Source organism: Salmo salar, chromosome ssa19 (genome assembly GCF_905237065.1).
Source record: "Salmo salar chromosome ssa19, Ssal_v3.1, whole genome shotgun sequence".
Classification (NCBI taxonomy): domain Eukaryota; kingdom Metazoa; phylum Chordata; class Actinopteri; order Salmoniformes; family Salmonidae; genus Salmo; species Salmo salar.
The window spans coordinates 13,816,507-13,826,503 of NC_059460.1; the positions used below are offsets into that span (position 1 = coordinate 13,816,507).

Consider the following 9,997-nt stretch of genomic DNA (forward strand, 5'->3'; position numbering starts at 1 on the left):
GCAGTTCCTGCAAAAGGAAGGCATTGATGCTATGGACTGGCCCGCCCGATCCCCAGACCTGAATCCAATTGAGCACATCTGGGACATCATGTCTCGCTCCATCCACCAACGCCACGTTGCACCACAGACTGTCCAGGAGTTGGCGGATGCTTTAGTCCAGGTCTGGGAGGAGATCCCTCAGGAGACCATCCGCCACCTCATTAGGAGCATGCCCAGGCGTTGTAGGGAGGTCATACAGGCACGTGGAGGCCACACACACTACTGAGCCTCATTTTGACTTGTTTTAAGGACATTACATCAAAGTTAGATCAGCCTGTAGTGTGGTTTTCCACTTTAATTTTGAGTGTGACTCCAAATCCAGCCGTCCATGGGTTGATAAATTGGATTTCCATTGATTATTTTTGTGTGATTTTGTTGTCAGCACATTCAACTATGTAAAGAAAAAAGTATTTAATAACATTATTTCTTTCATTCAGATCTAGGATGTGTTGTTTAAGTGTTCCCTTTATTTTTTGAGCAGTATATATAAGATGTCCAGACAATGCTCTGGCAAAACTATTTAGTTTAAACATAAAATCTATCTACTGAGCCCTCAAACCTTTAAAGCATCAATATATTTTCTATATGGCCCATGGCAAAATGTGTAGAATTGTAGGAAATTAACTTAAAACTTCTCTCCATCGTCTCCATTAAAATGTTTTGCAGCGAGGTGGGAGCCCACCCCCACAACCAAATCTCACTTAGGGCCCCCAAAAAGGCTGGGATGAACCTAGCAATCACTCCGATCCCATACTCTGGAGAAGAAACAGGATTGTCGACCATTATAGGGCTGGATGATGAGTCACACGCACACACACACAGGGACTTTTCCAGTGTTGTTTTCACATTCAGTCTTAACATTAGTCATTAATTTGCTTCTTTTATTCTTTGCATTCCCATCCTGATTGGCCCACTAGGAGACATAATCAGCAGCTAAACCCCTCTTCTCATCATTCCTCACAGCGAGTAAGACGCACATGAATGATTCTACATTTATAATACTAGGACTTGGCATTAGCTGAGTGGCGATATCCTCAGTACCACAGTTGCATATCTGATCTCCCTTAAAAATATAATGGCCAACATAAATTATTGACTTACAATAATTCCCTGTGGCTCAGATGGTAGAGCATGGTGTTTGCAACACCAGGGTTGTGGGTCAATTCCTATGGGGGGCCAGTACAAACAAAAAAAAATGCATGAAATGAAATGTATGCATTCACTACTGTAAGTTGCTCTGGATAAGAGCGTCTGCTAAATGACTAAAATGTAAAACAGGGCCGAATTTCCTTTATGAACACAACTTGTCAAAAAGATCAAGGCTGACACATGAGCCAGAAATGTATACTAGAGAATAAAAGACACCAACCCTGCTACAGTACACCTCAGTAGTACTATTTATCACGATAATATATATACGTATACCACTTAGCAGATGCTTTAATCCAAAGCCACTTGCAGTACAGTGACAATGAGAGCAAACATTTTTAGTGTGTGTATGTGATCCCTGCGGGACTTGGACCAATGACCTTGGCATTGTTAGTGTCCTTACCTTCAAAGACGGACTTATCGTTGCCCGGTGAGCACTGTCTTTGACTGAGCTCTCCCAGCTGTTTGTCTGTCCTGCGGGAGAGGATGTAGGCCTGCACGTTGAAGCAGTAACTCACCCCAGGATCTATATCCCCCTCTTCTAGCTCTATCTAACTGCTTGCAGAGATCTTTGTTTTCTAGAGGGAGAATTACATAAGAAGCTATTATATGTGTTCTAATGTATTTAATTTTGCATAACTTGTACGTTGCTGTTTTACTATCATAAAAAATCGAATATTCATAACACACATAGAAAGATTTCCCATGCAATATAATCAGAAGTAAGCTTGCTAATCATCCACATTTAATTTACACTGAACAAAAATATATACACAACATGCAACAATTTCAAAGGTTTTACTAAGTTACAGTTCATGTAAGGAAATCAGTCAATTGAAATAAATTCATTAGGCCCTAATCTAAGGATTTTACATGACTGGGAATACAGATATGCATCTGTTGGTCACAGATAACTTAAAAAAAGGTAGGGGCATGGATCAGAAAACCAGTCAGTATTTGGTGTGATCATCATTTGGAGGATATTGGCGGGAACTGGAATATGCTGTCGTACACGTCAATCCAGAGCATCCCAAACATGCTCAGTGGGTGACATGGCTGGTGAGAATGCAGGCCATGGAAGAACTGGGACATTTTCAGCTTCCAGGAATTTTGTACAGCTCCTTGCGACATGGGGCCGTGCATTATCATCCTGTAACATGAGGTGATGGCGGTGGATGAATGGCACGACAATGGGCCTCAGGATTTTGTCACGGTATCTCTGTGCATTCAAATTGCCATCGATAAAATGCAATTGTGTTTGTTTTCTGTAGCCCATACCATAACTTCACCGCCACCATGGGGCACTCTGTTCACAATGTTGATATCAGCAAACCGCTTACCCACACGACGCCATATACGGTGTCTGTCATCTGCCCGGTACAGTTGAAACCAGGATTAATCCGTGAAGAGCACACTTCTCCAAAGAGCATTTTCCCACTGAAGTTGGTTACGACGCCAAACTGCAGTCAGGTCAAGACTCTGTTGAGGACGACGAGCCCGCATATGAGCTTCCTTGAGACAGTTTCTGACTGTTTGTGAAGAAATTCTTCGGTTGTTCAAACCTACAGTTTCATCAGCTTTCTGGGTGGCTCGTCTCAGAAAATCCCACAGGTGAAGAAGCTGGATGTGGAGGTCCTGGACTGGTGTGGTTACACGTGGTCTGCAGTTGTGAGGGCGGTTGGACGTACTGACAAATTCTCTAAAACAGCTCTGGCAACAGCTCTGGTGGACATTCCTGCAGTCAGCATGCCAATTAAATGCTCACAAAAACTTGAGACATCTGTGGCATTGTGTTGTGTGACAAAACGGCACATTTTAGAGTGGCCTTTTATTTTTCCCAGCACAAGGTGCACCTGTGTAATGATCATGCTGTTTAATCAGCTTCTTGTTATGTCACTCCAATGGTGGATGGGTTATCTTGGCAAAGGAGAATGCTCACTAACAAGGATGTAAAGAAATGTGAGCAAAACATTTTTGAGATATAAGCTTTTTTGCATATGGTATATTTCAGTGATCTTTTATTTCAACTCATCAAAGATGGGACCAACACTTTACATGTTGCGTTTATCTTTTTGTTCAGCATAATTATATTCCTTGACTTGCACCTTTAAGGAGCCTAAACCATTGATGAATGTCTGTCTCATTTGGTTCGACCCCAGGCCCTAGAGTACTTTTAGGAACTGTAAATATCTAGTGTAGGGCTGCCATTTTTATTACCCTCCCCTTTGAGCTTACCTTGCCCGTGCTTGTTGCTTTCCCAAAGGTGACTTTGTACTGCAGTTCATCAGCGAAGACATCCTGGATGGTTCTCTGTTGGTTCTGCTCGTTGAACAGGGCTGTGAGAGGGTCTTCTACATACAGGATGATCTTCCTCTTGTCTTTGCTCATCTCAAGTTTGAACTCAGGTCTGCCTATAAGAGCTGGAAGGGAAATAACACGAGAGGTTGACAAGCTTGCTTGTCACACCTGGCCCCACTTGGTGACACTGGCATGCAGTTGGAATAGAAAACAAAGAAAGTCGCACACTCTTCTTTCTCCAGGTGATTTATAGAAGAACCAACATTTCTGCACTGTCATGCAGAAAATGTGCCCTGATACATGGCTGTTGATTCCTATGGCACCACAGGTGTTAACTGCCATGTATCAGGGCATGCGAAAAATGTGTCATTGTATGGCTGCGGTACCTACTGTCATTGTAAGGGGTGAACCTCTCCGACCTTGTGTGGGGGAACTCTATGAGGTCAGAGTTCACGCAAAGTAGGGGTTTGAGAGGACATCAGAGGAGTATATGGCCTTCAGGTCCACCAGAGAGTTGGACAGGTCACACTCTGTCTCCATAGTCCTAATACAGTGTTGGTTCTTCTTTCTGTTCTGACCGATTCTGAAATAAAGGAGATATTTATGATACAGTCACAGCATCATTCTGATACTGTTAGCGTTCCTCTCTCTGTTCTGGCCAATACTGAAATAGACGTAATGGTAGGTTTCAGTCAAAGGATTATCATTATCTTCAAACATTTTTTTGTTGCATTTAGGTAATTCATTGGGTCTGGACTGGAATCTTAGTTCAACAATAAGAAAAGTACCAAATATGAATCTTTGTAGTATTGAGCTCTTTGCACCACATATCACACACATTGTACTTCATTAAAAAAAATTCAGCTCCAACCTCCCTTGATCTATTCAACAGTACACGGCAAATTGGACAGTGTTGATTTTTCAGTAACATTTCTAATGTTAATTCAGGAGTTAAAGTGGTGTAAAAGAACAATTAGTGGTGTAAAAGAACCCCAAGTGTTGGTGTTAATAACCAGAGTTATTGTTTTACACTGTTGACAATAAACAGTCCCATAAAAACCACACCCATTATTTTCATATTTCCCAGCATGCTCAACTGCAGGTAGATTATTTTAGGATTGTTTTTAATATCTGTGTTTTTGCATGTTGCCTACATTGATTGACTGATTAATCTTATGCTACACCAAGATACATAACACATTTTTCTAAACTAATCCGATCAGTTAGTAAGATTTATTGCAGCCATTACGGAAATAGTTGTTCCCATTTAAATGATTTAAGTAGTGTTTTTAAAAAAAATCTAGTTTACTAACCATGTCAATTAATTAAGAATGCAGGTTCCTGGTGAATAAAAAATCAAACTTGGATGCCTAACTCTGGCTGGATTGCAATAGGAATTCCATACCACATCCTGATGTGGCCTTTTAACCAGGAGTTACCTAACACCACCGTGTTGGAGTAAAAATGGGCCATCAACTAGGCCAATAAGTAAGGCCTTATGATATAGAGTATGTAATGTATTGTCATAGTTTCATTTTAATGATAACATTCACCCTAGGAACTCACTCGGTGAAAGCCACAGGCCTTTAAAAGGAATGAATCCAACAACTAACAAATGTAGTCATGGGTGTTAACTCTACAATTTACTCAAAAAGAAAATGAACCCTGGGAAATATGCAAATTAGGCTTTACACCATCCAGTGTTAAAAGAACACCAAAAAGGATTTACTGTAACACTAAAGGTTTTAACTTCTTACACTGAGAAAGTGTAACAGCGTCAGCACTAAGCAAAGTGATTCCAGTTTACTCTGAATCAAGTGTTATGTTTTACACTGTAGGCGTTGCGTATTACTCTACAGTAGAGCTATGCCAACACTACAATCAAAGGGGAACACTGAAACAGAGTTAAATCTTTACCACTTTCAAAAGTGTTATTTTAAGACCAGTACAGGTGAGGATCATATGTTCACTGAAAATAGTGTACATTTGAAACTTTCAGAGTTAAATGTACATCATTGATTTTTCTGTGTATAAGATGCATTTCTGAAAACCCTTTTAGCAGATCAATAGTGTAGTCTGATCACATCAGTCCTGCCCTCCTACTGCCACCCAACACATCACCCTGACTCTTCAGGGTCAGAGACTGAGACTGGGAATAGGTTAGTGCAGATCTCCCATGATAATGTGATTATAGGCAACATCTTTTTAATATTTCATGGAGATGTTTCATTTCATGAATAGTATAAGGCAGTAATGTAGTATTCGGTAATAACTTGATGTCGGCAACTGAACTTTTTCGACCAACCATTCAATAATCATTGAAGTGCCAGATAAACACACTATAAGGCATTTCCATGGAATGATTGAAATTGTTCTCTCTTTCTGTAAGTGCATAAACCAGTATTCAGTATGTGAATTATTTACTTACACTGAATATTCAACAGTGTATGAATAGTTGGTAGGTTTAGAATCCCACAAAAGCAGTGTTTTGAAGTTGATAGACAACCAGGAAACGTTATGTGCTTTGGGATAGTCCCTTACAAGTAGAGCAAGATCAGTTAACTACATGTAATGTTAGACATTGACAATGAGTAAAATGTAAATAATTAGGGACAGTGTGCTTTTTCATGAGAGGGTTGAAGGGTACATTGCCTGTACTGTAAATCAGGCTGGTCCCAAGCAGTCCCAAGAAGTTGGCAACACAAGATTTGGACATTATGGCTTTTAAATAATACAGTAGGCCTATGTGCATAAGTATTTTATTTATCCACACTATTTGTATAGTGTACATCTTTTAGGATTGTAGGCTATATTTTAATAGCCCATTTGCCTCACCTGAAACACAGTTTGAAAAGATGAGTACAGTACAAAATGTCGTAAAAAAAACATTTTCCTTTCCATTCTCATCATTTTATATTCCAACAGGTCAGCGTAAAAACAGTAATCCGATCGGATTGATCCGTGTACGGTTTCTTTAATCAATATCCGGCCTTAAACAACGAAGACGGATAATAATTTCGACTGCATGAATTCCTTTTTCTGTCGTCCAAAAGATTGAATTAATGAGCAGAGACAGCGTGGGCGTATAGAGGAGAGGCTGCAACAGGTTACGTGTTCTATCGGTTTCAAAGTAAACGCTATGTGACTATCTGACGTTACCTGACCATCGCTCCAGCTAGCTAGCTTTCGATAGGTTAGTTATAATAAGGGACACCAACAAGTAACGTGAGTTAATTAGCTAGCTGCCTTGATGACTTTACTGACAGACAAGACAGGGAGTGTGGGTGCGCGCACTATCTGTGTATACACTGGCCAAGGATCGTTCTATCCAGCCCCAGCTAACACGGCTTCCAAGTTTTGACCATTACAGGCCCAGATCTGCGGAGCCGCGGCCACACTATATAATTTGAATACCACGCCACCATGCCTAAGTATTAATTATTGACACGTGTCTATCACGTCTACGAGTGGGCAATAAGCTTTCTTTAACCTATGCTATATGATAAATGATCCTACTGGTGGTTTCACCAACAAAATGTGTTTTTTGCCACTACATAAGCCAGCATGATATTTTAGTGTATTGATGACAATAAATCAAATTAATTTGCTAAATAAATCATATTATTCAATGGTTTCAATACCATGTTAAGATAATAAAATGCATTCTGGGATTCATTGTGCAAATACTCTCCAAAGCGTTGTTGTTTCTGTCATCGTTTTAAGCAACTGTTGAGCTAGCTATAAACAGGGAAAATAATTTATTTTCTTTGTGTTTTTTTATTTCACCTTTATTTAACCAGGTAGGCCAGTTGATAACAAGTTTTCATTTACAACTGCGACCTGGCCAAGATAAAGCAAAGCAGTACGGCAAAAACAACAACACAAAGTTACACATAAGCAAACACACAATAGAAAAAATGAAAAATCTATGTACAGTGTGTGCAAATGTAGAAGAGTAGGGAGGTAGGCAATAAATAGGCCATAGATGCGAAATAATTAACGCTGAATAATTAATTTAGCATTAACACTGGAGTGATAGATGTGCAGATGATGATGTGCAAGTAGAGATACTGGGGTGCAAAAGAGAAAGAGGGTAAGTAATAATATGGGGATGAGGTAGTTGGATGTGCTATTTACAGATTGGCTGTGTACAGGTACAGTTATCGGTAAGCTGCTCCGACAGCTGATGCATAAAGTTAGAGAAGGAGATATAAGACTCCAGCTTCAGTGATTTTTGAAATTCGTTCCAGTCATTGGCAGCAGAGAACTGGAAGGAAAGGCGGCCAAAGGAAATGTTGGCTTTGGGGATATTCACTGAAATATACCTGTTGGAGCGCGTGCTACGGGTGGTTGTTGCTATGGTGACCCATGAGCTGAGATAAGGTGGGGCTTTACCTAGCAAAGACTTATAGATGACCTGCAGCCAGTGGGTTTGGCGATGAATATGTAGTGAGGGCCAGCCAACGAGAGCATACAGGTCGCAGTGGTGGGTAGTATATGGGGCTTTGGTGACAAAACGAATGGCACTGTGATAGACTACATCCAGTTTGCTGAGTAGAGTGTTGGGGGCTATTTTATAAAAGACATCGCCGAAGTCAAGGATCGGTAGGATAGTCAGTTTTACAAGGGTATGTTTGGTAGCATGAGTGAAGGAGGCTTTGTTGCGAAATAGGAAGCCGTTTCTAGATTTAATTTTGGATTGGAGATGCTTAATGTGAGTCTGGAAGGAGAGTTTACAGCATCGTGCCCTCATGCAGCAGAACGACACATGATGTACAGGCTCATACCTCTGTCATCTATCATCAGCTCAAGTACTTGTGAAGAAGTTACTGGGCTCGTCCCAAATGGCACCCTATTCCATATATAGTGTACTACTTTTGACCAGGGCCTACAGGCCTACATAGGGAGCCATCTGGGAGGCATACAATGTCTTTATCAGCTGAAAGGGGTCTGGTTTGGAGGGGGATCCAGATTCTCTGTAGTGTTGCATGGTTATGGCCCTGCTCTGGATGCATTCCACAACCACTCTGGCCAGTAGATCTTAGAGGGATTGACACAAGTTAAAACAAGGATCTACAAGACCAGGCTTGACCAGTATGCAGAGCTTTACACAAGCATTCTGGGAACTCTGAAAGCTGTTTTAATTAGATGGTTGTTGTTATACCAAATGGCTGTACTTCATGCTTGGTTTTAAAGAGACGGCACAGAAACCAAAGTAAGGCAGTCAGACGGAGTCAGTATAAACCATTTGCAAAAAGAATCAGACTGACTACTGAGGTTGGGCACTGTAAAAAAACTAACATTTTATTTTGCCTCTCTATCACCGTCTTTCTTGGCTGTTTTCTTTGTTAGTGTTTTCTTAAACTTTGATCGTGACTTTGACCCTCTTGTTCTCATTTCATTAAGACTTCCGGCAGTAAGGTTTTTACAGTAAAAACATGACATATAAACTGTGCCTCCTCTGTCTGACTTTGGTATGCTGTATTTTCATATGAGTATTGAGTATTTATTAGGATCTCCGTTAGCTGCTGCCAAAAGCTGCACTTTCGAGCCACGATATGGCACAGGATGAAAACGCATACGTTTTTTTGGCAGCAGACTATTTTCGATAATGTAAAAAGCTGCACTGAAGTCTAACAAAACAGTTCCCACAATTTATTTCAGCCAATCATCTGTCATTTGTGTTAATGCCGTACATGTTGAGTGCCCTTCCTTATAAGTATGCTGAAAGTCAGTTGTTAATTTCTTTACTGTGAAATAGCATTGTAAATTGTCAAACACCATTTTTTTCAAAAGTTTGCTAAGGGTCGGTAGTAGGATGATTGGTCGGCTGTTTGAACCAGTAAAGGGTGCTTTGCTATTCATGGGTAATGGTATTACTTTTGCTTCCCTCCAGACCTGAGAGCGTACACATTACTGTAGGCTTAGATTAAAGAGAAAGGAGTGACAATATAGTCCACTACCATCCTCCATGATTTTCCATTCAAGTTGTCGTGCCAGGTGGTTTGTCATTATTGACAAACCACACTCACTTTACGGAATTCAGTTACAATGCTTGTCTTTCATTATTTGGTCAGTTATACATGGTTATAAAGTTTCAGAGTTTGTTGTTGCCATGTCAGGCCTACATTTACTAATCTTGCCTATAAAAAAGCCATTAAATTGGTTGGCAATATCAGAGGGTTTTGTGATGAATGAGCCGTCTGATTCAATGCCCAACATTTTATTTACAGTGAATTCGGAAAGTATTCAGACTCCTTGACTTTTTTCACATTTTGTTACATTTACATTTACATTTACATTTAAGTCATTTAGCAGACGCTCTCATCCAGAGCGACTTACAAATTGGTGCATTCACCTTATGATATCCAGTGGAACAACCACTTTACAATAGTGCATCTAAATCTTTTAAGGGGGGGGGGTTAGAAGGATTACTTTATCCTATCCTAGGTATTCCTTAAAGAGGTGGGGTTTCAGGTGTCTCCGGAAGGTGGTGATTGACTCCGCTGTC

At 40.4% G+C, this 9,997-nt stretch overlaps 1 pseudogene; it reads right to left on the reverse strand.

Moving 5' to 3' along the window:
- Positions 1-386: 386 nt before the first annotated feature.
- LOC106578497 (tissue factor-like) lies at positions 387-6,653 on the reverse strand (annotated as a pseudogene).
- Positions 6,654-9,997: the final 3,344 nt, after the last annotated feature.